Genomic DNA, 27,277 nt, shown 5'->3' with positions numbered 1-27,277 from the left:
TCTAGGGGTTGGGGTGTGGTCCCTGGAGATGGAGTAGCTAAAGTCAGTGATGTGGGTGCTCCATGCCTATATAACTGATTCCAATAAAAACTTGAACGCTAAGGCTTGGGTAATCTTCCTTCATTGGCAGCACTGTGTGCAAATGGTATACATGGTAGCTGGCAGAATCAAGTGCCCTTGATTGCAGCTCTAACTGGAGAGCAGAACTGGAAGCTCACGCTTAGGGGCTGCTGTGCTCTACCACACCCATCTGTTTCCTCTGCTGATTCTAATTTGTATCCTTTCACTGTAAGAAACAGTAACTGAGTGAGTATAACAGCCTGTCTAGGTCCTGTGAGTCCTTCTATCAAATCGTCACACCTGGGCGGGTTTTTAAAGGACCCTGACGAAGGAACCCATGCGGGTGGGCACTCACTAGCTCAAATCTATCAGAAATAATTATGAAGCTATGGAGCTTTAAAGTGTGACAATGGCGTAGAGACTGAAAATATTAATAGACTAAAAGAGAATAAAATATTCAATGTGAAGAAATGACATCACAGATAAAAGATAAATTATTGAACAAATTGATCAAGACTACCCACTCGGGGAAAACAAATGTCAATTTCTATCAAGACATCATGTATCAAAAGGTCTCACATAGGAAAGCCTACATGTGAAGGGCAAAATGAAATATATGCTTAAAAGAACATATAGGATATTTTTATACTCTCAGGATAGGCATAGTTTTATTAAAGCAGACAATCATAAAAGAGAATATTTCTTATCTTGACAACATTAAAATTAAACACAACTGCACACCAAAAGGCATCGTAAACCTACAGATTAAACAGATACAGTATGACTGACAAGAACTTAAATATATTCAGATTAGTACATCCAGAGTATATATCAATCTAACACAAATATATTAGCTCATTCAACAAATCCTTATTGAATGTCTATTATATGCAAATTACTGTTCTATTAATAATTGCTAACAGAACTGTAGGAAACAAAACGGACAATAAATTCTCACAGGAAAGAAAACAATAGTAAATAAATGAATAAGCATAGCTATCAATCTTGGTTTTTATTAAGTGCTATAGAGATAAATAAAGCAATTGAAGAAACACAGAGCTTTGCAGGGTAGGAGGGATGTTATTTTAGATAGGTTGTTTAGGGAGGAACAATATAAAAACTCTATTCTTGAACCTAATAGGTTACAAGTCAGTGTGAAAAGAAAATAACCCAATAGAAACAGGTTATTCTCCATTGAATTCAGGCTATGGCCAAAGATTTCTGAAACTTAAAATAATTTTGCCTGTGTGTTCATGTTAAGAGGTTTATGGGATTTCAGAGAAAACATTTGAACATGAGTGGACACTTTTTGAAGCTGGGTGATGAGTTAATGGCAGTTTGCTATAACTATTCTCTCTCTCTTCCCTTTTCTTTCTTCTTTTCTCTTTCTCTATATATGTACACATATATAAAATCATACATATATAAATATAAAATTAAAATTAAATATAATTATGCATTTAATTTTATGTATTTATGTATTATGTATTTATGATTTTCTATAAATACAATCATTAAAGTTGCAATATGATTGTAAATGTAAAGTATACAGAATTATATATGCATAATTATATTATTAATATATGATATATATCATAAATATATAAATAACAAATATTAGAAATGAAAAGGAAATATCACCAAAGTTCATTGTTGTTGTTCGGTTGCCAAGTCATGTCCGACTCTTCACGACCCCATGGACTGCAGCATGCCAGACTACCCTGCCCCTCACCGTCTCCCAGAGTTTGCTCAAATTCATGTCCTGTGCATCAGTGATGCCATCCAACCATTCCATCCTCTGAAGCCCTTGTCTCCTTTTGTCCTCAATCTTTCCCAGCATCAGGGTCTTTTCCAATGAGTTTGCTCTTTGCATCAGATGGCCAAAGTATTGGAGCTTCAGCTTCAGCATCAGTCCTTCCAATGAGTATTCAGAATTGACCTCCTTTAAGCCTGACTGGTTTGATCTTCTTGCTGTCCAGGGAGTTCTTAAGAGTCTTCTCCAGTTTGAAAGTTCATTATCTACAGGTATAAAATAGATAGCTAGTAAGTATTATTAACAACTTTATGTCAAAATTGGAAAAATAGACAAATTTTTAGAAAATAATTTATTAAAGTCAATCCAAAAGAAATAAAAAATATTCACAGTCCAATAATTATTAATGAAGTTGAATCTTTAATTAAATACTTTGTCAAAAAGAAACCCCAGGTCAAATTTTAATCACTAATAAGTTTTACCAAGTATTTGAGGAGAATGCTCACTATTACACAAAATTTCAGAGACTAGAGAGAGAGAAGGAGCAAATCTTTATAGAAGTATTTCAAATAATATAAATAGTTACTGTCCCCTCCAGGAAAGGAATGTAATACCCATGGTACCTCCACCTTGGGTGTGAATGCAGCTATTCATGTCCAAAATGTAGAGCATTGAAAGGGGAGACACCTAGCAACCAGTACCTTGACCAGATGGTCAGGGTATGTCACCCATGGTAGGTCATGTTGATGGCTTGTGCCCTTGACATGCTGTGATGAAGAGGGAACTTAATCTCTCTGGCATTCTTTCCAAAAACTCATAATCCTAAACTGACCATGAAAAGCAGTCAGACAATGTTCCAGATTAAGGAACATTCTACTAAATACCTGGCCAGTATCTCTCAAAATTATCAAGGTCATGAAGACAGTGAATGACTGAGGCACTGTCCTAGACCAAGGACATCAAGGAAACATGAACAAACACAGTAGGGCATCCTGGATCACTTCTGGGAACAGAAAAAGAATACTATAATAAAAACTGGGGGGTCTGAATAAACTCTGGATTCTAGTTAATAGCAATACATTTTGACAAATGTACCATGGTTATGAAAGGTCTTAACTTTAAGGAGTCTGATTAGTCTATCTCTACATTATGTTTGCAGCTTCTCTGTAGATCTAAACTTTATTCCAAAAGTAAAACATTATTATCTATAAGATTGGAACAAAGTATTAACAGAACTGTTATTATTCCCAGGAAGCATACTTGCATTATAAAAAAACCCCAGAGAATCTACAGATAACATATTTAGCAAAATTGCTAAAAGCAAAGTCAACATAGAGAACTTAAATGTATTTTTAATTAGCAATAATTACAAAATAAAAATTTTAAAAGACTCCAATTAAAACCCATATAAAAAACTACAGAATATAAAGAAGTCAATAAAAACAAAATGTGTAAAACAGCCACACTTAAAATTATAAAACATAAAATGTGTATGTTCACAGATCAAGAGAATTAACCACTCATTTTTGTAAAGAAATCTATTCTTTCAAAATTGATATATTGATTTAATGGAATCACAACAGACAGCTTGCTAGGTCACTGTGGGGATGATGGTAAGCTAAATGTAAGATGTACTTGGGATTTCAAATGGCCATGACTAAATAAGTCAATACTAAATATTAAGAGTGACAGTGATAAGTGGGATAGTATGGTAGGGGCAAAAGTATAGACAAACAAACTAAGAGAACATAATAAAAGCACAAAAGGAATGATACACACACTTGATTGGACAGACATGGCATTCCAGAGCAGTGAAGAAAGAACAGGTCTTTCAGTGACAGTGATGAGCCAATTTGATATTCACGCAGAAAAAAATAAAAATTGATCCTTCACACCATTTACACATGCACACAAAACAATGCCCACACGGACTTTAAATCTATATGTGACAAGTAAACAAATGTTAGAATATATTCTAATGAAGTATATTAATGACCTTGGTTAGGGAAAGATTTCTTAAGCATTCTACAAAAAGCTTAAAATATAAAAAGATTAAAGAATCAGATTACATTAAAATTGTGAACATATCTTCATGGAAATAGATTAATAATAATAATAAAAATGCCATTAATAAAAATGAAAAAGCAAGTCATAGAGTGGGGGGAAATGCCAGGCACAAATAGCAGAGAAAGGACCCTCTCTAGATGATATAATGTGCTTCTACAATCAGGGAAAAAAGATTCAATTAAAAATTTGGGAAAATATTTGAGCAAGTATTTCTCAGAAGGGACATTTTTGAATGATTAATGTTTATATGGAAAGTTGCTAAACATCATTAGTCATCATGAAATGTATATTAAGACAGCCAAGAGACAACACTACATACCCATCATGATGACTAAAATTCAAGGCTGTTGGGAACTTCACTCTGTTGCTGCTACAGATATAAATTGGCATCACCTCTTTAGAAAACTATTTTACAGTCTGCCAAGTTTGAACAAAAGTACATCCCCATGACCTGGCAATTTCCCTCCTATGTAGAGCACCAGAACATGAGCACCAAAAGACATATGAAAGTTTTATTTCATCCACATCTAAGGATGTGGGTTAAAAGTCAAATCTGCTACACATATTGGTAGTCAGAAAGTTTCTTGACAAATCGAGAAGCAAAGGAGAGTGTCATTGTTCATTACTCAGCTGTCATGGACCGGTTGGCTCTGGAGGGTGAGACTGGTTGGCCAGTAGCTGAGAGGGGGCAGGTAGGAGGGCACAAGAGCAGTGGTCCTGCTGTCACTGCTGGAGGAAGTCTGGTCTGCTGAACAGAACATCCTGTATCCGGACAGAAATCAGTACCTGGTAGCCCAACACCATGATGGGGAACTGACATGGGGAAAGGACCTGAAGCCAGGTCACAGGGTTTCTCCGAAAGCAGGTGGAGGTGGGACAAGCAGTTAGGATGGTGAAAGGCGCGGCCCTCCAGGCAAGACGTCTGCGTCAGGGACATCAGCCAGAAGAGGGGTTGTGGACGAGGGGCTGGGGTCACTGAGCTTAGGGTCAGAGGGTCAGTCCTCTTGACAGCAACCTGGCAAGGAAACAACAACATCTATCAGAGAGGAATTAGGATTCCAGGAGAGAAATTCTGCCACAGCTTCTAAACTGGGATCACTGAGTGAGGATTTGTTCAGCAGAAAGTGGCTTCAAGCTGTAGTAGACTGTGTCGTCCTTCCCAGCTCTCCTCCCCATTCCCAGGTTGGGTCAGCATCCCCACAGGTGGCAACAGGTGCCTGCCCCATGGCACCTACTCTGCTGGGAAAATGAGAAGAGCAGGAGCAGAATGCCAGGTCTGTGGAGAATGTTCCCTCTCCCACCAGCATGGCATTTCCCACCAGGGGATATCTCCTTCAGCCTGGATCCTAAGACATGTGGGTCAGACCTGTAGCCCATATGCAGACATCACGCAACAAGAGCAGCACTGACTGTTGGTGTAAGCCACTGAGATTTTAGGGTTGTCAGTTCTCACAGCAAAGCTGACTACACAATGCTGAATTCTTGCATGAGCAGGAGGAGCTGCCCCAACAGAACTACCCTGAAAGTGCAGGGTAGCCTGGAGGGGGCAGTGGAGGGTGGATGGCAGGTGACTAGAGAAGAGGAGAGGAGGAGGGAGGGCCTGGATACAGTGAGGCCCTGGGGAATTGTGTGCCTTCAGCTCATTTCATGTCAGTCATAGCAATCTGGAAAATTATCCCACATCCATGTAGGGACAGAGAACAAGACAACCGGCAATTCATACTGTGCTTCAGTCATGTCTGACTCTGGGGATGCTATGGACTGTAGCACACCAGGCTCCTCTGTGCATGATATTCTCCAGGCAAGAATATTGGAGTGGGTTGCCATGCCCTCCTCAAGGGGATCTTCCCCACCCAGGGATTGAACCCACATCTCTGAGGTCTCCTGCTTTGGCTGCCAGGTTCTTGACCACTAGTGCCACCTGGGAAGTTCTGGCAATTTATGCTACCCAATTTCTTTTGACTCCGTTGTCAAAGGCAACTTAGTGTATCACAGATGACTTTATATTGTTAATGTTTTCCTGAGCTGGCTCTTTCCATATACTTGAGAATCCTCTAGCTTGATATCTTCTTTGTATTTGGGTGCATCACCTAATAATGCTGATGATTTATCCCATTTTTATATTCCCAGTTCTTCCTATTGTTTTAGGACAAGACCCAAGTTCAATCCAGTTGCTTGTATGTGGAAAAGACATCTGCACTCCCATGTCGATTGCAGCATTATTCACAGTAGCCAAGACATGGAAACAATTTAAGTGTTCATCATTAGCTGAATGGACAAAGAAGATGTGTATATGTTAAGTTATGTATACACACACACACACATATGGTAAAGACTAGAAATCTCTTCAAGAAAATTAGAGATACCAAGGGAGCATTTCATGCAAAGATGGGCACAATAAAGGACAGAAACTGTATCGACCAAACAGAAGCAGAGATATTAAGAAGAGGTGGCAAGAATACACAGAAGAACTATACAAAAAATATCTTAATGACCCAGAAAACCACAATGGTGTGATCACTCACCTAGAGCCAGACATCCTGGAGTGCAAAGTCAAGTGGGCCTGAGGAAGCTTCACTATGAACAAAGCTGGCGGAGGTGATGATATTCCAGCTGAGCTATTTCAAATCCTAAAAGATGATGCTATTAAAGCGATGCACTCAATATGCCAGCAAATTTGGAAAACTCAGCAGTGGCCACAGGACTGGAAAAGGTTAGTTTTCATTCCACTCACAAACAAAGTCAATGCTGAAGAATGTTCACACTACTGCACAATTGACCTCATCTCACACACTAACAGAGTAATGCTCAAACTCCTCCAAGCTAGGCTCCAACAGTACATGAGCTGAGAACTCCCAGATGTTCAAGCTGGATTTAGAAAAGGCAGAGGAAGCAGAGATCAAATTGCCAACAACTGTTGGATCATTGAAAAAGCAAGAGAATTCCAGAAAAATATCTGCTTCTGCTTCATTGACTACGCTAAAGCCTTTGACTGTGTAGATTACAATAAACTGTGGAAAATTCTTCAAGAGATGGGTATATCAGACCACTTTACCTACCTCTTGAGAATTCTATATGTAGGTCAAGAAGCAAGAGTTAGAACAGGACATGGAACAATGGACAGGTTCCAAAATGGGAAAGGAGTATGTCAAGGCTGTATATTGTCACCCTGCTTGTTTAACTTATATGCAGAGTACATCATGCGAAATGCTGGGCTGGATAAAGCACAAGCTGGAATCAGGATTGCTGGGAGAAATATCTATCACCTCAGATATGCAGATGACACCACCCTTATGGCAGAAAGTGAAGAGGAACTATAAAGAGCCTCTTGATGAAAGTAAAAAAGGAGAGTTAAAAAGCTGGCTTAAAACTCTACATGGTATCTGGCCCCATCACTTCATGGCAAATAGATGGGGAAACAATGGAAATAGTGACAGACTTTGTTTTCTTGGGCTCTGAAATCACTGCAGATTGTGACTGCAGCCATGAAATTAAAAGACACATGCTTCTTGAAGAAAAGCTATGCAAACCTAGACAGTATATTAAAAAGTAGAGACATTACTTTGCCAACAAAGGTCTGTAAAATCAAAGCTATGGTTTCTCCAGTAGTCATGTGTGGTTGTGAGAGTTGGACCATAAAGAAAATTGAGAGCTGAAAAATCGATGCTTTTGAACTGTGGTGTAGGAGAAGACTCTTGAGAGTCCGTTGGACTGCAAGGAGATCAAACCAGTCCATCCTAAAGGAAATCAGTCCTGAATATTCATTGAAAGGACTGATGCTGAAGCTGAAGCTCCAATACTTTGGCCACCTGATGGGAAGACCTGACTCATTAGAAAAGACCCTGATGCTGGGAAAGATTGTAGGCAGGAGGAGAAGGGGATGACAGAGGATGAGATGTTTCGATGGCATCACAGACTCAATAGACATGAGTTAGAGCAAGCTCCAAGAGATGATGAAGGACAGGGATACCTGGCGTGCTGCAGTCCATGGGGCTGCAAGAGTTGGACAGGACTTAGCGACTGAACAACAGCAACAATATATAGAGGTTTCCTGACCAACCTAGATAGCATATTGAAAAGCAGAGACGCTACTTTGCCAACAAAGGTCCGTCTAGTTAAGGCTATGGTTTTTCCAGTGGTCATGTATGGATGTGAGAGTTGGACTGTGAAGAAAGCTGAGTGCTGAAGAATTGATGCTTTTGAACTGTGGTGTTGGAGAAGACTCTTGAGAGTCCCTTGGACTGCAAGGAGATCCAACCAGTCCATTTTGAAGGAGGTCAGCCCTGTGATTTCTTTGGAGGGAATGATGCTGAAGCTGAAACTCCAATACTTTGGCCACCTCACACGAAGAGCTGACCCACTGGAAAAGACTCTGATGCTGGGAGGGATTGGGGGCAGGAGGAGAAGAGGACGACAGAGGATGAGATGGCTGGATGGCATCACTGACTTGATGGACGTGAGTTTGAGTGAACTCTGGGAGTTGGTGATGGACAGGGAGACCTGGCGTGCTGTGATTTATGGGGTCGCAAAGAGTCGGACACGACTGAGAGACTGAACTGAACTGAACTGAACTGAGGTGGCGCTAGTGGTAAAGAACCCTCCTGCTGGAGATTCAGGAGACATAAGAGACAGGGGGTTCAATCCCTGGGTGGGGAAGATCCTCTGGAGAAATGGCAACCATTCCAGTACTCTTGCCTGGAAAATCCCATGGGCGGAGGAGCCTGATAGGCTGCAGTCCATGGGGTTGCGAAGAGTCGGACACGACTGAGTGACTTCACTTTCGCTTTTCACTTTCATGCATTGGAGAAGGAAATGGCAACCCACTTCAGTGTTCTTGCCTGGAGAATCCCAGGGACAGGGGAGCCTGGTGGGCTGCTGCGTCTATGGGGTCGCACAGAGTTGGACATGAGTGAAGCGACTTAGCTGCAGCAGGAGCAGCAATCCATAGGGTAGCACAGAGTTGGACGGGACTGAAGCAACTAAGCAGCATATGTGTGTGTGTGTATATATATATGTATATATATAATGGAATATTATTCATCCATGAGAGGAAGGACATCCAGTCATTTCTGAAACATGGATGGATCACAGAGGTATTTTGCTCAGGGAGATAATTCAGACTGAGAAAGACAAATGTAGCCCAATACTCAATATAGTTGTGTGTGCTGTGCTCAGTAGTGTCCAACTCTTTGCGACCCCATGGGCTGCAGCCCACCAGGATCCTCTGTCCATGGAATTCTCCAAGCAAGAATACTAGAGTGGGTTGCTATTTCCTTCTCCAGATTCAATATGGTACTTATATGTTAATACCAAAAAATCTGAACTCAAAGGCACAAAGTAGAATAGTGGTTACCAGGAGCTGGGGGTTGGGGCATTTGGGGAGATTTTGGCCAAAGGCTATAAGCATGCAACTTGGAGATAAATAAGTTATGGACACCTAATGCTCAGCATAGTAATCACAGTCGACAGTACTATGGTATAACTTCAAAGCTGCTAAGAGACTAGATCTTAAATATTAAATATTCTCTCTGCAAAATTAAAAAATTGTGTGGCATGATAGAAGTGTTAACTAACTCTATGGTGGTAATCCTATTGCAATATATAAATGCATCAAATCAACATGCTGTACCCCCTTAAACTTATACAATATTACATGTTGATCATATTTTGATTAAAAAGTGGATGGTAGAAATTGAGTATTTCAAACCTGAAAAAGCAAGGAAATGAATTGTGGTGAACTGACTTCCCCCAAATTTATAGGAAATAAATTTTTATGGGAAGAAAAAGGAACTCTGATTATTGGAAACATTTTGCTTTTTATCCAAACACAGTCCCCAAATCTAGCTGTTCCCCACAAAGTTAATGTTACCTGTATAGGAAAGCATCAGGGGAAGCCAGCTCTACAACAATCCTGGGAGTCTCAGGTCATGCACACATTCCACGAGTTGCCTTCTTATCAAGAAACCTATAATTTGTCCAAACTATGTCAATACTTCAGCCAAGCTGAGTCTGCAAATGCAAATATTTTGGAATCGGGACAAAGAGAGCTGCTCTCACAGGAGAGGCAATAATCTAGCACCAGCAGGAAAGGACTTTGTCAATGACTCCTTAGATTCTCCTAAAATCCACAGATTCTCTGAAGAGCATGTATATTGGAGAAATCTCCTCAAAGAAGCAGGCTGTCTCATTCTGAAAAAGTTGTATTTGTTATATGTTTATTTCTCATGATTGGCCTTAATCGTGGCCTTAATCTCATGATTGTCCTTTCTGAGAATTTTTCTCCTTAATGCTGGAGATGCATAGGGATTAATTCATTACAACACATGCTTTCACACACGAAGGATCTTTATTATGTATAACTCCTCAGATCAATATATTCTGTTTCTATATATTAGATGGTTGTCAGGTTCCATGATACTTTGTCACATTCTCTTTGTCAATATCATTCTTGAAAGAAGCTTCTCTGTTTTCATCCAAATGATTTACCTAAGGATATTTGTATGGAATTCTTGAATGAGATACCATGACAGAACTACATCTCAATTTCATTTTCCTTTTAAAAAGAAATTTATGGTTCTTCCCTAATTTATTAGAGTTAAGAGCACTAAAACTATTTTAATTGTATGTATGAATAAATGTTGCAAAGTTTTTCAACAATATGAAGTGGGGAAAAAATAAAGTTATCTAGAATTTATTATTTTAAAAATCTTACTAAAATACTAATTTCAAATTCCATTGGGACTATATGACTATATATATTTTGATGGGAAATCTTAATATTACAGATGTATTTTAGAATTTAAAATTGTTATTTAAGAATTAAAAATAATTGTATCTAGATTAATATATATATAAAAAAGCAGTAGAACCATTGCAACCCTTTATTTGGGTGCTAGATTTCAATTGTTCTCACTATTTTGACTGCCTCATCACAGGATTTATTCATGTGAAGTTTCATTTTCTAAAACCCCAGTCCTCCACATGGGAGCCATCACCAAACCAGGAGTACTTTGTACTGTGCAAGTAACTTTCTGTCAATTTCTTTTCATTTTTCTGAAGCTCATAATTGTTGTCTGTCAATACTGGGAAGTTTTTGTTTATTTATTTATTTATTTTTGCGTTGACTCTGTCTTGTGTAGCTGTGCCAACAGTAAATTTGTTTTCATTTGAGCTTATAGTAAAACTACTAACTAATGTGTTCTAGGTTATTACAAGATATTGAATGCAGTTCCCTGTGCTATACAGTAGGTCCTTGCTGCTGCTACTGCTGCTAAGTCACTTCAGTCGTGTCCGACTCTGTGTGACCCCATAGACGGCAGCCCACCAGGCTCCGCCATCCCTGGGATTCTCCAGGCAAGAACACTGGAGTGGGTTGCCATTTCCTTCTCCAATGCATGAAAGTGAAGAGTGAAAGGAAAGTCGCTCAGTCGTGTCCGACTCTTCACGACCCCATGGACCGCAGCCCACCAGGCTCCTCTGTCCATGGGATTTTCCAGGCAAGAGTAGTAGAGTGGGGTGCCATCGCCTTCCCTGACAGTAGGTCCTTGTTGTTTATCTATTATATATAGTAGTGTGCATATGTTAATTCCAAGCTTCTATTTTTTCTTCCACCTACCCACCCATCTCCCAACCCAGCCATCCCCTTTTGTAACCATAAGTTTATTTTCTATGTCTGGGAGTTTATTTCTGTTTTGTAAATACTTGAACTCATGATTTTAAGATCTCCAGAGTCTGGTGGAAAAAAAAAAGTTTAATATTTTGCATAAGAAAAGCATAGAAAACCCTGCTTCAAACATCTATTGACTATTTCTTTAAGTGTTTAAAAGTGACACATCTCAAGCCTTTATTTCCTTTTCTGTAAAATGAGGATGAATGATGAAGACTGATTAGCTGGGTCTAAAGTATACCATGTGGAGCCCAGAGTAGGGTAAGCCCCCAACAACTCCTGGCTGCCCTTCTCCCTGCTCCTGCCTGTAATTTCCACTCCAGTAGCACCAACCTCAGCTCCTTCTGCCTTCCCTTCTTACACCCCTAGCTAGTTATGCAGATCTTTCTTTTTTCTGGTCATTCAGTTCAGTTCAGTCACTCAGTTGTGTCTGACTCTTTGCAACCTCATGGACTGCAGCGCGCCAGGCTTCCCTGTCCTTCACCAACTCCTGGAGCTTACTCAAACTCATGTCCATCACATTGGTGATGCCATCCAACCATCTCATCCTCTGTCATCCCCTACTCCTCCTGCCTTCAATCTTTCCCAGCATCAGGGTCTTTTCCAATGAGTCAGTTCTTCACACCAGGTGGCCAAAGTATTGGAGTTCCAGCTTCAGCATCAGTCCTTCCAATGAACATTCAGGACTGATTTCCTTTAGGATGGACTAGTTTGATCTCCTTGCTGTCAAGGGACTCTCAAGAGTCTTCTCCTACACCACAGTTCAAAAGCATCAATTCTTTGGCGCTCAGCTTTCTTTATAGTCATTTGCTGTTCACCAGGAGATGAATTTGTTAATTTTGCTATTGGCAACTTGAGGAAATAGTGCGTCCAGTGGGAGACTGCCACTGAAATATGTTACAGATTTTAGTTAGCTCCATTGGCCCTAGTCCACAGAGATAGCTAATGAAAGGAAAGGAAAATCAGTATCATTTGTGGTTTTAAAATAAGATAGTACATTTGGCATATTTGTCTGTATGCAGTGAAACTGCATTTTAGCTTCTAACTTCAGACTTAGCCTTGCCAAGTGATCATTTTTCTACTTTCTGTGCTTTTTCCTGGGGAGATCTGATGGATGATGCTCTGGACAAAGGAAGATGGACGGGTCATAATCTGCACTTCTCTGCTCACAGCCAAACATTAAGTGTAATTGTGTCCTAACATCCACGGGAAAGTAGCTTTTCAAATAACTGCAAGAAAATCTAATTAAACTTGTAAAATATTAATCATATCTGGAGAACCACCAAACCCAAGCAGATATGCCAGTTGTTCTTAATCATAATTCCTTAATTGAATAGTAATTTTCACAGAGAATTATGATATCATGTGAAATGGGCCTGGCAAGCTTTTCCATCAGGTTCCAGATGGGAAACTTAATTGAGCTACTTGAATTTGTTCACAAAGCTTTAAACATGGATGAGAGGAGGATGAGAAACAACACCCAGGACCCTGCCTTTCTCCCTGAGTTCTGCGTCCTCACCACTGGGCTACATGCCCTTTCTGGGAACCAAAGAGGAGTAGACCCTGATTCATGTTAAAGACTTAAAAAACCGTTAATGCTTTTTGTCACAGATTTTTAAAACTTAGAGGATGTGGTGGCAGACATTTTAATGAATATTCTATTTTCCTTCTCTTCTGCCCCCATTTGTCTCTCTGTTATTAAAGTTCAGATGGGCTGGCATAAACATGTTACAATGTAAGGAAGGTATTAAAAATGTGATGTGGTAAAAATGAGCAGGAAACATTACCACCTTTCCATGCTAATTAGCGTGAGAACGTGGTCTACATTACATGCTTTGTGGTGCAATCATGTAGATAGGTCAATGTTATGCATGTGGGTCCTTTGAAGTGGGAAAGACAACTCATCAGAGCAGATTGGGGCATGGTGTGAAGAAACAAGGTTCAGTATAGAACCCCAACAAACTAGATCTCCAGAAAGCTAATCAGTTTGGCAAGATGTATGAAATGTATCTTGATTCAGCAATATAATTTCTAAGAATTTATTCCTGATAAAGATGTATAAAAATGGCTAGTACAGTTGCTTTAGGAAAATCAAATCATAGGGCCTGCTAACTGAATTACTCTGCAGTCTTTAATACTGTAGAGATTTGCTCATTTGTTTGAGCCTGGAAAGTGCATTTGAGTCTGAAGCACATTGTAGTGCAGGATGGATGTGAGTATTCCACATCTGAGAAAATTCAGGTAGAGAGACAGAACCCTGGTGAGAACCATAGATTCCTGGTGATCAGTCATTTCATTGTTTTCCTTTTCTTCTTGTTTACCCATATCTGAAAATTATCCTTTCCTTGATACCGGTTATTTGTATAATCAGAATGTCTTTACAGAAAATTAATGTGTAAAATCAGTATCGATTGCCTTTCTTTCCTGGATTAATTTTGCTTGCAACTTTATTATAAGGTTCTAGACAGTACCATTCAATGTTGTTCTGTGCCTGGTTCACTCTGTGGCAATTTTGAGTGCAGTGGGTTTCAAGGGGATGAGGTGAACATCTTACTTACTGTAGCATCATCCTTACAAGTGGACTCTCAGCTATTGACCTGCCATGGGGACTTTGATTTGGAACTAAAGAAGGGGCATCCTGTTTCCTGACCATGAGCTCCCTGAGAATGGGGCCATGTCTGTCCTCTTCCCTGGGCTTCTATACCCCCTGGTCACTGAGCTCTGGGGCAGTGACCACCTCATAACAGTCCCTCCACAGAAGACTGAGTTGATCCAAGTCTCCTTACAGGTGAGGAGACTGAGGCCTATAAAGTTTAAGGATCTTTTTCATGATTGCATAGCCCCTGATCCTTGGTTGCAGGTGGTGGGCATCCAGGCTGACAGAGGAGCCTTGTGGAAAAGAGAGGGGCTGTGAAAGCATACAAACAACAAGAATACAATAAATATTTGTGTGGTTTCTCACTGGGATTCAGCTCTCCCAGAAGAAAGGGCAAAGAAGACTCAACAGAACCCAGAGACTCTGAAATGGTCACACTGCTTAATAAGGAATGGTCAACAGAATGTTCTCTTATCGCTGGCGTAGAGGAATGGCTCCATGACTGTCTGGTCAACACTTTGTGGCTGATGCCCTGGGGGCTGACCAGGTATCCTATAGAATTGGGGCCATGTAGCTAGAATGCCACAGGGCGAGAGGAATGTGACCTCTGGTGTCACTTTGCAGGGCATCCATTTCAGGTGAGGGTACGGATGTGAGGCAGCATGGAGAGTGGCCCTGCCTTGACTCTCCTGGGAGATTATGTCCAATTTCACATCATCTTCTTCATTCTGATGCCTATAGAGTTCTTCCATTCTCTGCATGCCTCTTCATATATTGTTTCTTAAGAATATGACTTGTTTGGGTCTCAGAATGTTCAAAACCTGATCCTTTATGTGGTTTTCCACCTATTGCCTTTGTGTTTGTCATTGGCTGTAATGGCTAATCTCATTGTAGGGTCCTCATCTTCAGAGATATTCTGACAAGTCACCTATCCCTCATAGAAAGAGGTGGATTGTCTGTCTTTCTAGCCTCTTCCAGCAGCCTGTCTTTGAAAGGAAGCAGGCTGATATAAGATGTGGGTAAGTAATTACTGTGATTGTAAATTTCAGCAGCCAGAATTCAAGTCCCAGCTTGTGTACTTACACCTGTCCCTGGTGGCATCAACTGGAATGTCAGAATGAGAAAATGGAAGCAGCCAGGAGTCTGCAATGTGAGGACACATGGAGCTATGTTCTATGTGGGTGATATCACATCTGAGATCCAAAAGGCACCCATCAGACACTGGACTGGTTCCTGCAGGGCTGTGCAGCAGCAAAGTGAATGTGGCTCACGAGCTGTGCATTTTAAGCAGAGAAGGAAGACAGTTCAGGGAGAAAGAATGGGATTTGCAAGGGCACAGAAAGGACAACAGAATATAGTTCCGGATTACTCTTTGTGGAGGAGATTTGACATTGATAGAAAGCCTACAAATCTCACCAAAGGGGCTGTGGCCTCAGGCCACAGATAGCGACCATGGTGCCTGCACATAAGCACATCACAGTGTTGATAAGGTAGATGATGTGGACATACATCCAAATATAAGTCAAGGGTATTTTTTACAAAATTATCCCATCACCTTATAGTCAGGTCCTTCCAAAGCTCCTCTCATTTGAGAAACCTTCACATATTTTGAAGAAAAAAGTACTGCCTGGGGAGATGTATTAGTTGAAATGACTTAATAGTGATCGCTTTGCATGCTTACAAAATTCACTTAACAGAGGGGGAAAATGTGGAAGAGGGAGGAGCCGGGAATACAAAAACACTTAATACAGATTTAGCTGTTATTCCTGGGAGCGCAATCTGATAATCACAGTGGTCGGATCATTAAATAAACATTTGAAAATGACTGTGTTCACTGTCCAGATTATCCAATGTGATGGGCAGCTCCTTTGCATGAGGCCCTGTCAGGGAATGAAAAGGATTGAGGTGTTTTGATTTCTTCTTGGAGGATTCAGTGATTGACACCCAAGGACTCCAGGCAGGGCATGATCATGCAGCCCTTCTTGAGCCCAGGGACCCCAGCTCCACTGCTTTTCCTACAGAGTGGAGAACAGTAATGCCTGATGGACATGCAGGCTCTGGTCTAGCTAGAGCTTATGCCTCATTTTCTTTTAGTTTCTGAGGGAGGCTATGGTTTTCCTCTGGGGCTTCGCTGGTGGCTCAGGCTGTTAAGAATCCTCCTGCAATGCGGGAGACCTGGGTTTGATTCCTGGGTTGGGAAGATCCCCTGGAGGAGGGCATGGCAACCCACTCCAGTATTCTTAACTGGAGAATCCCCAGGGACAGAGGAACCTGGCAGGTCACGGTTGCAAAAAGTTGGACACGACTGAGTGACTAAGCACAGCATGGTTTCCTTCAGAAATCAGCTATTCTGAAGTTTTGCTGACTTCTGTTTTCATAAAACCCCTTCCTCATCCAATAGGGCAGAGAAATTTGCATCCTCTAGTTTCTACCGGTAATTTGCATTGCTAGGGACCTTGTTGGGCTCCAAAATCACTGCAGATGGTGATTGCAGCCATGAAATTAAAAGATGTTTACTCCTTGGAAGAAAAGTTATGACCAACCTAGATAGTACGTTCAAAAGCAGAGACATTACTTTTCCGACTAAGGTCCGTCTAGTCAAGGCTATGGTTTTTCCTGTGGTCATGTATGGATGTGAGAGTTGGACTGTGAAGAAGGCTGAGCGCTGAAGAATTGATGCTTTTGAGCTGAGGTGTTGGAGAAGACTCTTGAGAGTCCCTTGGACTGCAAGGAGATCCAACCAGTCCATTCTAAAGGAGATCAACCCTGGGATTTCTTTGGAAGGAATGATGCTAAAGCTGAAGCTCCAGTACTTTGGCCACCTCATGCGAAGAGTTGACTCATTGGAAAAGACTCTGATGCTGGGAGGGATTGGGGGCAGGAGGAGAAGAGGACGACCGAGGATGAGATGGCTGGATGGCATCACGGACTCGATGGACATGAGTCTGAGTGAACTCCGGGAGATGGTGATGGAGAGGGAGGCCTGGCGTGCTGCGATTCATGGGGTTGCAAAGAGTTGGACACGACTGAGCGACTGAACTGAACTGAGGGACCTTGAAGCTTGGGATATCTGTTTAATGAGATACCTGGAAAGGACTCGCCTGAGATCTTTCTGTTGAAAGTTTTACCCAAAGACTTATATTTTCAAAGATCTCACAGTCCAGTTGTAAAAATAAGTACATAAAAAATCAAAATAAATAGAGGTGGTAAATGTTAATTCAAAACAATATTGCAAAAATCATCATAATACGAAATATTGCTAATTGTAGTCACAACTGGTTAAAGGCATGCTGCAGACAATGATTAAGGCTGCTCAGAAGAAAGAGATGTGTTGGGAGAAGAAAATCACCTTGATCAGGTGAAACTGCTGCCTTGGGGCACCCAAGGATGTGGCCTGCTACTCTGGGCACAGACAGCCCCCATGGTTGTTGGAGCACTTTTAAATGCAATATCTAACTTGCACCCCAGTGTTCATTTACAATAGTCAAGACATGGAAGCAAGCTAAATGTACATCAACATATCAATGGATAAAGAAGATGTGATACACAAACACACACGTGTGCACGTGTGCCCACACACCCACACACACTAGAATTCTACTTAGCTATAAAAAGGATGAAATAATGCCATTTGTAGCAAGATAGATGAACATACTAAGGGAAGTAAGTCTGAGAAAGACAAACATTATATGATGTCACATATAAAAACAAAGCTTCAAGTTTCAAGTGAAGTCATTCAGTCGTGTCTGACTCTTTGTGACACCATGGACTGTAGCCTACCAGGCTTCTCTGTCCATGGAATTTTCCAGGCAAGAATACTGGATTGGGTTGCTATTTCCTTCTCCAGGAGATCTTCCCAACCCAGGGATTGAACCTGGGTCTCTCGCATTGTAGGCAGACGCTTTACCGTCTGAGCCACCAGGGAAGTAAACATGTGGAATCTAAAAAATAATGATACAAATGAACTTATTTGCAAAACAGAAACAGATTCACAGACTTTGAAAACAAATGTACGGCTACCAAAATGGAAATGTGGTAGCTGGGAGGGATACATTAGGAGTTTGGGATTAACAAATATACACTGCTATATAGACAACAGAGAATTAACAAGGACCTACTGTATAGCACTGGCAATGCTACTCAATATTCTGTAATAACCAAATGAGAAAAGATTCTGAAAAAGAATGGATCTATGTATATGTATAAATGACTCCCTTTTCTGTACCCCTGAGACTGGCACAACATTGCAAATCAACCATAATATAAAATAAAAATTAAAAGTAATAAGTGCAGTTTCTCACTCTGGCTTCCAGACTGAATGACTCTCATGCTTTTGGCTTGTACCGTTATGGCTGATTTGGGGCTTATTTCCATTCACCCACCAGTGTGTCTTCAAAAGTTTCTAACATTACATACTTGCCAGCTCACTAGTACATGAGCAGAATGCCCAGAGAACTATGTTTCAGTGGTCAGTGCCGGTGTTTGGTTGTCTAGCAAAGTTTCAGTTCGGTTGAGTCGCTCAGTCATGTCCGACTCTTTGCGACCCCATGAACCACAGCACGCCAGGCCTCCCTGTCCATCACCAACTCCCCAAGTTTACCCAAACTCATGTCCATTGAGTCAGGGATGCCATCCAGCTATCTCATCCTCTGTCGTCCCCTTCTCCTCCTGCCCCCAATCCTTCCCAGCACCAAGGTCTTTTCTAATGAGTCAACTCTTCACATGAGGTGGCCAGAGTACTGGAGCTTCAGCTTCAACATCAGTCCTTCCAATGAACACCCAGAACTGATCTCCTTCAGAATGGACTGGTTGGATCTCCTTGCAGTCCAAGGGACTCTCAAGAGTCTTCTCCAACACCACAGTTCAAAACCATCAATTGTTTGGCGCTCAGCTTTCTTCACAGTCCAACTCTCACATCCATACATGACCCCTGGTAAAACCATTGTTTTATTATTGTCACCCTGCCAGCCCAGTGTTTCTCTTATATGTGACTCTGCATGTAAGTTAAATAAGCAGGGTGACAATATACAGCCTTGACGTACTCCTTTTCCTATTTGGAACCAGTCTGTTGTTCCATGTCCAGTTCTAACTGTTGCTTCCTAGCCTGCATACAGGTTTCTCAAAAGACAGGTCAGATGGTCTGGTATTCCCATCTCTTTGAGAATTTTCCACAGTTTATTGTGATCCAAACAGTCAAAGGCTTTGGCATAGTCAATAAAGCAAATATAGATGTTTTTCTGGAACTCTCTTGCTTTTTCAGTGCCAGCAGATGTTGGCAATTTAATCTCTGGTTCCTCTGCCTTTTCTAAAACCAGCTTGAACATTTGAACAATGTTGAAAAGTTTGTAACATTAAAAATATTGTGCAGTGCATGATCTATGAATATGATGAAAACTCCTACAATTAGGAAAAGGACATACAGTTCTCAAAATGTGAAGGTTACCTTGATCTGGCCACAGTTTTCATGTGTTGTGCCTGATAATGTTTATTTCTGCTGCTTTGCTTGTTTAGCATCATTGTCATCAATAAATTTTGCTGCACAGGGTGTGTTTTTCCTGTTGTGAAACATTTTTGCATTGTTGATGCTTTGAGTAATAATTTTCCAGTAACTAAAATTTCTGGGTATGTGACTGCAATTCAAAGAAATTTCATCCTAACTCCTAGACTTAATTTGAGAGCTAACTAGGCTATGGAGGTTGCAACAGTGAATAAAATTCAATGCCTGCCTTTCTGTCCCTCAGAAAAATCAGCATTAAAACGAAATGGCAGAGGACAAGATGGTGGAGGAGTAGGTGAATGTGGAGTACACCTCTCTCCGTGGGTACATCAGGAATACACCTTCAGACACAGAAGACCTCGCAGAACACCATCTGAGAGTGGGCAGGAGTACCTGCCCACCAGGAAAGAATATATAGAACCAGACAAAACTCAGTAGGATGAAGGAAATAGGGGGAAAAGCAGGGGAGTTAGTAGGATTGGACCTGCCCTCGGTAGGTGGGGGAACTGAAGCAGGGGTTCGATCCCCACATCTAGGCAATTGTGTAGGACAGAGGAGAAGCGTTGGAGGCTGACAGTAAAGCAGCTCATCTGCGACAATCTAAAGGGTGAGGGTGGGATGATTTGAGAAGGTAGCATTGAAATGTGTTTATTATCATATGTGAAGCAGATTGCCAGTCCAGGTTTGATGCAGGAGACAAGGTGCTCAGGGCTGGTGCACTGGGATGATGATCCTGGGGGATGGGATGGGGAGGGTGGTGGAGGAGGATTCTGGATGGGGAACACATGTGCACCCCTCACTGATTCATGTCAATGTTTGGCAAAAATCACTACAATATTGTAAAGTAATTAGCCTCTAATTAAAATAATAAAAATTTTTTAAAGTGATGAAAAAAATAAATTAAAAAATGTATAAAAAAATAATAAAGGGAATGAGAATCACAAAGACAATCAATCCTTGCTGCATGTACCCCAGACAGGAACATGGGCCCCCAAAAGGCACAGCGGCTGGGAGTTGGAGCGTAAGGATTGAGGACTAATCTGAGGACAAGGTCTGCGGCTGACTGCGGGGAGACAGCCTGAGGGGATGTGAGAGAGGAGTTTGTGGTGGAAAATGCCTGTGAAAGAAAACCAGGCAGACTTGGAGGCATGGCAGGGCTGCTGTGTCATGCTTAGGGGGTGGAGCCATCACTGTAGCCACTTTCTCCCCTCATGCCAGCACCAGCAGCTGAAGGATAGAGAGGCTGGCCCTTTACGCACTTGATTGTGCCAAACATCAGAGTAGGACCCTAGTTGGAGGGGGAGCCCTTTAAGTGCCTGACACTCCAAACAACATAGAAGGACCTCAGCCAAGGGGCCTTTTAAGTGCCTTAATGGGCAGAGCCCTTTTGAAGGAAGTCTTCATTACTGCCATTAACCCTACCATAGTTTGCCTTCAGGCCAAACTACAAGGAGGGAACACAGTCCCACCTATCAACAGAAAATTGGATTAAAGATTTACTGAGCATGGCCCCACCCATGAGAGCAAGACCTAGATTCCCTCACAGCCAGTCCCTCCCATTAGGAAGCTTCCATAAACCTCTTATCCTTATCCATCAGAAGGGAAGGAAGGGAAGGGAAAGTCGCTCAGTCTGTCTGACTCTCTGCGACCCCATGGACCGTAGCCTACCAGGCTTCTCAGTCCATGGGATTTTCCAGGCAAGAGTACTGATGAAAACCACAATCACATAAAACTAACCAAACTGATCACATGGATCATAGCCTTGTCTAACTCAATCCAACTATAAGCCATGCCATGTAGGGCCACCCAAGATAGACGGGTCATGGTGGCAAGTTCTAACAAAACATGGTTCAGTGGAGAAGGGAATGGCAAACCACTTCAGTATTCTTGTCTTGAGAATCCCGTGAACATGCAAAAATATATAACACTGAAAAATAAACTCCCCAGGTCAGTAGGTGCCCAATATGCTACTGGAGAAGAGTGGAGAAATAGCTCCAGAAAGAATGAAGAGGCTGAACCAAAGAAAAACAATGCCCAGTTGGGAATGTGCCTGGTGATAGAAGTAAAGTCTGATGCTATAAAGAACAATATTGCATGGGAACCTGGAATTTTAGGTCCATGAATCAAGGTAAATTGGAAGTGGTCAAACAGGAGATGGCAAGAGTGAACATTGACATTTTAGAAATCAGTGAACTAAAATGGACCTGAATGGGTGAATTTAATTCAGATAACCATTACATCTATTACTGTGGGAAAGAATCCCTTAGAAGAAATGGAGTAGCTATCCTAGTCAACAAAAGAGTCCGAAATGCAGTACTTGGGTATAATCTCAAAAATGATAGAATGATCTCTGTTTGTTACCAAGGCAAACCATTCAACATCACAGTAATCCAAGTCTATGCCCCAACCACTAATGTCAAAGAAGCTGAAGTTGAATGGTATTATGAAGACCTACAAGATCTTCTATAACTAACATCAAAAAAAAGATGTCCTTTTCATCTTTTCAAAAGTAGGGATTCAAAAGTAGGAAGTCAAGAGATACCTGGAGTAACAAGCAGGTTTGGCTTTGGAGTACACAATGAAGCAAGGCAAAGGTTAACAGAGTTTTGCTAAGAGAACGCACTGGTCATAGCAAACACCTTCTTCCAACAACACAAGAGACAATTCTACACATGGTCATGACCAGATGGTCAATACCAAAATCAAGTTGATTATATTCTTTGCAGCCAAAGATGGAGAAGCTCTATACAGTCAGCAAAAACAAGACCGGGAGCTGACTGTGGCTCAGATCATGAACTCCTTATTGCCAAATTCAGACTGAAATTGAAGAAAGTAGGGAAAACCACTAGACCATTCAGCTATGACCTAAATAAAATTATACAGTGGAAGTGACAAATAGATTTAAGGGATTAGATCTGGTAGACAGTGTGCCTGATGAACTATGGACAGAAGTTCATAACATTGTACAGGAGGCAGTGTTCAAAGCCATCCCCAAGAAGAAGAAATGCAAAAAGGAAAAATGGTTGTCTGGGGAGTCCTTACCAATAGCTGAGAAAAGAAGGGAAGTGAAAGGCAAAGGAGAAAAGGAAAGATATACCCCAATGAATGCAGAGTTCCAAAGAATAGCAAGGAGAGATAAGAAAGTCTTCCTAAGTGATCAATGCAAAGAAATAGAGGAAAACAATAGAATGGGCAAGACTAGAGATCTCTTCAAGAAAATTAGAGATACCAAGGGAGCATTTCATGCAAAGATGGGCATAATTAAGGACAGAAACAGTGTGGACCTAACAGAAGCAGAAGATATTAAGAAGAGGTGACAAGAATACACAGAGGAACTATACAAAAAATATCTTTTGACCCAGATAACCACCATGCTGTGATCATACATCTAGAGCCAGACATCCTGGAATGTGAAGTCAAGTGGGCCTTAGGAAGCATCACTATGAACAAAGCTAGTGGAGGTGATGGAATTCCAGGTGAGCTATTTCAAATCCTAAAAGATGATGCTGTGAGAATGCTGCACTCAATATGCCAGCAAATTTGGAAAACTCACCAGTGGCCACAGGACTGGAAAAGGTCAATTTTCATTCCAACTGCACACAAAGTCAATGCCAAAAACTGTTCACACTACGGTACAATTGCCCTCATCTCACACACTAGCAAAGTAATGTTCAAAATTCTCTAAGCTAGGTTTCAACAGTATGTGAGTTGAGAAATTCCAGATGTTCAAGCTGGATTTAGAAAAGGCAGAGGAACCAGAGATCAAATTGCCAACATCTGCTGGATCTCCGAAAAAGCAAGAGAATTCCAGAGAAACATCTAATTCTGCTTCATTGACTAGGTTAAAGCCTTTGATTGTGTGGCTCACAGAGAACTGTGGAAAATTCTGAAAGAGATGGGAACACCAGACCACCTTACTTGCCTCCTGAGAATTCTGTATGGAGGTCAAGAAGCAAGAGTTAGAATTGGACATGGAACAACTGACGGGTTTCCAATTGGGAAAGGAGTACGTCAAGGCTGTATATTGTCAGCCTGTTTATTTAACTTATATGCAGTGTACATCATGAGAAATGCTGGGCTGAATGAAGCACAAGCTGGAATCAAGATTGCTGGGAGAAATCTCAATAACCTCAGATATGCAGATTACACCACCCTTACGGCAGAAAGTGAAGAGGAACTAAAGAGCCTCTTGATGAAAGTGAAAGAGGAGAGTGAAAAAGCTGGCATAAAGCTCAACATTAAAAAAACTAAGATCATGGTGTCCAGTCCTATCACTTCCCCACCCTACCTGCATTTCTACACCATGCCCCTTCCTTCCCTTCTCTCATTGTTCACATTCCTATTCCAGAAGGGTATGTCCAAGGTCCCTCTGCCTAGAATCTGTTTTCTTTTTCTGTCATTGCTCTTTCTTGTTATTCCTCTTTTCCTTCCCTCTTCCCCTCCTAGCAGCTTGTACCACTGTGGGAGCCTGAGCCCTGTGGACACAGACATTGACAGGTTTATCCAGCACAGCTCAGTGGAGAACATCTTTCCTGAACATTCAAGTGTTTTCAGGTTCTTTTTACACTTACACTGTCTGGTGCTGTGCAGGCAGATTCTCCTTGGAGAGCTACCTTGAAGTAAGCTCATAAGCAATCCTACAGACTGTTTTTTGGAGAACCTGCTGTGTGACAAGTAACTTAGAGTTATATATATATGTATTATATATATATATCCAGCCCCGAACGTAAATTGGTGCAGCTGACACTATGGAAAACAGTATGGAGGTTCATTAAAAAGCAAAAAACAGAGGTGCCATGTGATCTAACAATACCACTCTTGGGTATGTATCTGGACAAAACTAATTTGAAAAGATACATGCTCCTCTATGTTCATGGTAGCATTATTTACAATAGTCAAGACATAGAGGGAAGCTAAATGCCCACCAACTGAGGAATGGATAAAGAAATGAGGTACATACACACAATGGACTGTTACTCAGCCATTAAAAATGAAATACTGCCATTTGCAGCAACATGGGTGGACTTAGGGATTATTGTACAAAGTAAAGTAAGTCATAGAAAGACAAGTATTACATGGCATCATTTATACATAGAATCTAAAATATGACACAAATGAACTTATTTATGAAACAGAAACAGACTCACAGACATAGAAAACAAACTTATGGTTACCAAAAGAGAGAGAGAGTGGGGGAGGGGTAATTTAGAAGTTTGGGATTAACAGATACAAACTATTACATATAAAATAGATTAAAAAAACAAGGACCTACTGTATAACATAGGGAATTATATTCAATATCTTATAATAAATCATAATGGAAAAGAATAAGAATATACATATATTCATATATATATATATGAATCAATTTTCTGTACATAAAAAATTAACACATAATTGTACTTCAATTAAAAAAGAAATAATTCTACCTGGCGCTAATGTGGACTATAACATAGGCAAGTAGGATAGATGGATATTTTCTGGAAAGCATCCTTGGCTGCAAGCACAGGCTGGCACCAAAGACTGAGTCCAGATTTTAAATGACTTAACCTGGGGAATGCACAACACTTTTACACTTTTCTATCCCACCCCTTTTTATATGTTAATCCTGCCCGACCTTCCTTACTTCCTCCTCTTCAGTCTGTCTAAACACCAGTTCCCCAAAAAGCTAGCTCCCCAAGTACTTGACCAGGTGAAACATGAACCAATCACAGCAACTAAGCAAGATGGGCACCACCCAGGTCCCCAGGGGCCTGGACCATTGGGGTGGGATCTTGTCAGATGGAGTCTTGAGAAAAGCCAGGTAGACTAGAAGGTCCCAGGGAACTCAGTCCTTTAATAAGTAAATAGTGGCACCACGGGCTGAGTGTCAGATCCAAATATTAGTGCTATCGTGCTATCTCTTTTGTCTTGAAAAGATGAGGTGGCAGTAGGAAGTTTCTAGACTCCTTTGATCAATTTCCCTGATTCACTCAACCTCAGAACCATATATGGCTGCCACCAGAGGGCACTCCCCACTGCCACTCCAGACTGCAAAGCTTAACTTCAGACCAAGCCCTGTATTCCTAAACTTCTGTCTGGTCTAGTGGAGGCTCTCAGAATTGCTGAAAGGGCAAAGCATCAGAAAGGAGATGTATTTCACAGTGAGGGTGAAGTGGCTGTTGTTTCACTCAATTGGCTTGTCTCTTTATTTTACCCAAACAGTATCATCTGTTGGAGAAAACAACCTAAAATATTTAATTTTGTTTACTTCGATTGCTTCAAAGGATTGTTTATGCTTAAGGGCTAACTTGGACGAGGTGCCTCCATCTCCAACATCTTTCCTTTGGTAACTAATGAGCTTAGCTTTAGTCACCATGGGATCATGCTTGCTTTTTTTTTTTTCTTTCAATCAGGGCCTTCTCTAATTACTATGTATTTGGCAATCAAAATATCCTCCAAATGGCATTTAAAAAAAATTCCATAAGACCCTTAGTTTTCTTGTCACCTTAGGGACAGCAAACTTTTTATTAAATAGCAATCCATCAAAGACACAATATCTGCCCAAAATGTGAGACCAGACTTATAAAAATCAAGAGGCTTTTGGCTAGTTGGTGCTGAAAGACCTGTGGCTGACATAAGTGAGAAAGAACATTTGAAATTCTCTACAGATTTTTAAAAACCATGTTTAAAACCTGCATCCATGACTCATGTGGGAGAGTCTCTATCATTTTCCCATTTCGAAGTTGATTAATTTGCTATGAGTTTGACTAAACAGATTTAGAAACTTGCTTACCTTCTTGTTCCTATCTTTTCTGAATTGAGTAACAAGATTTGGAAGTTTGTAAAGGCTGAATAAAATTGTGTGTGTGTGTTTTTTTTTTTCTTTAGCTTTGCAATTTGTTTCAGTAAAATCGTGAGGTTCAAAGGATGAGCTAAGTACTATTTGAGATCATCAATCATTACATTTCAGAAGGAGGGAGGGTGGAGCATGCTCTTGTGTCTAAGGAAATGTGGACCCTCAACCTCGCCGTTACTGTAATTTCAGAAAAGCTTTTTTTTTTCCTTGCTCCAAGGTTCTTGCTCAGCAATCTGGGGTATATGCTGAGTTGCTGTTCTCCAGGGTCACAGATAGAGTTTTCAAGGTTCTGTCTCTCCTTTCTTTCTGAAAACCTTTCTTCTTTCTTTTCTTAAACTTCGCCTCTCTCTGCATATGACCCTCAAATCAATTTTCCTGCTTCATACTGGTCTTTCCAGGGCATTTCAGCAACCTTGTTTGAACTCTCTGTTTGCAGAAAGTTCTGCAGGAGAACAGTAACCAATGCTGCATAAAGCTGGAAGATCTGTTTGCGGTATGCAGTTTGCATAGTGAAAGTTTATGCAGCCTCCCAGCTCGTTCCCTTCATAATTTTACCCCAGGAGAACTCTAAAATGAGGCTACAATGATGTTTACTAGGACAACTCAACATCCACACTGCTCAGCAGGGGGCCATTGTGGCCCATCCCAGCAGCTTCTTCTGTTCAAGCTCCAGGAATCCATCTAACTTGTCACTGAAGCCCTGGAACACTGGTCCTCATTGATATTTGTTAAATTATTTCTCAGCTCAGAATTGGAGCTCAGAGATAATTTTCACTAAATTACAAAACAGCTCCTCTGGC

This window comes from Oryx dammah, unplaced genomic scaffold (assembly GCF_014754425.2).
Source record: "Oryx dammah isolate SB20612 unplaced genomic scaffold, SCBI_Odam_1.1 HiC_scaffold_16, whole genome shotgun sequence".
In the NCBI taxonomy this organism is placed as follows: domain Eukaryota; kingdom Metazoa; phylum Chordata; class Mammalia; order Artiodactyla; family Bovidae; genus Oryx; species Oryx dammah.
Note: the sequence above shows the minus strand (reverse complement) of the source record.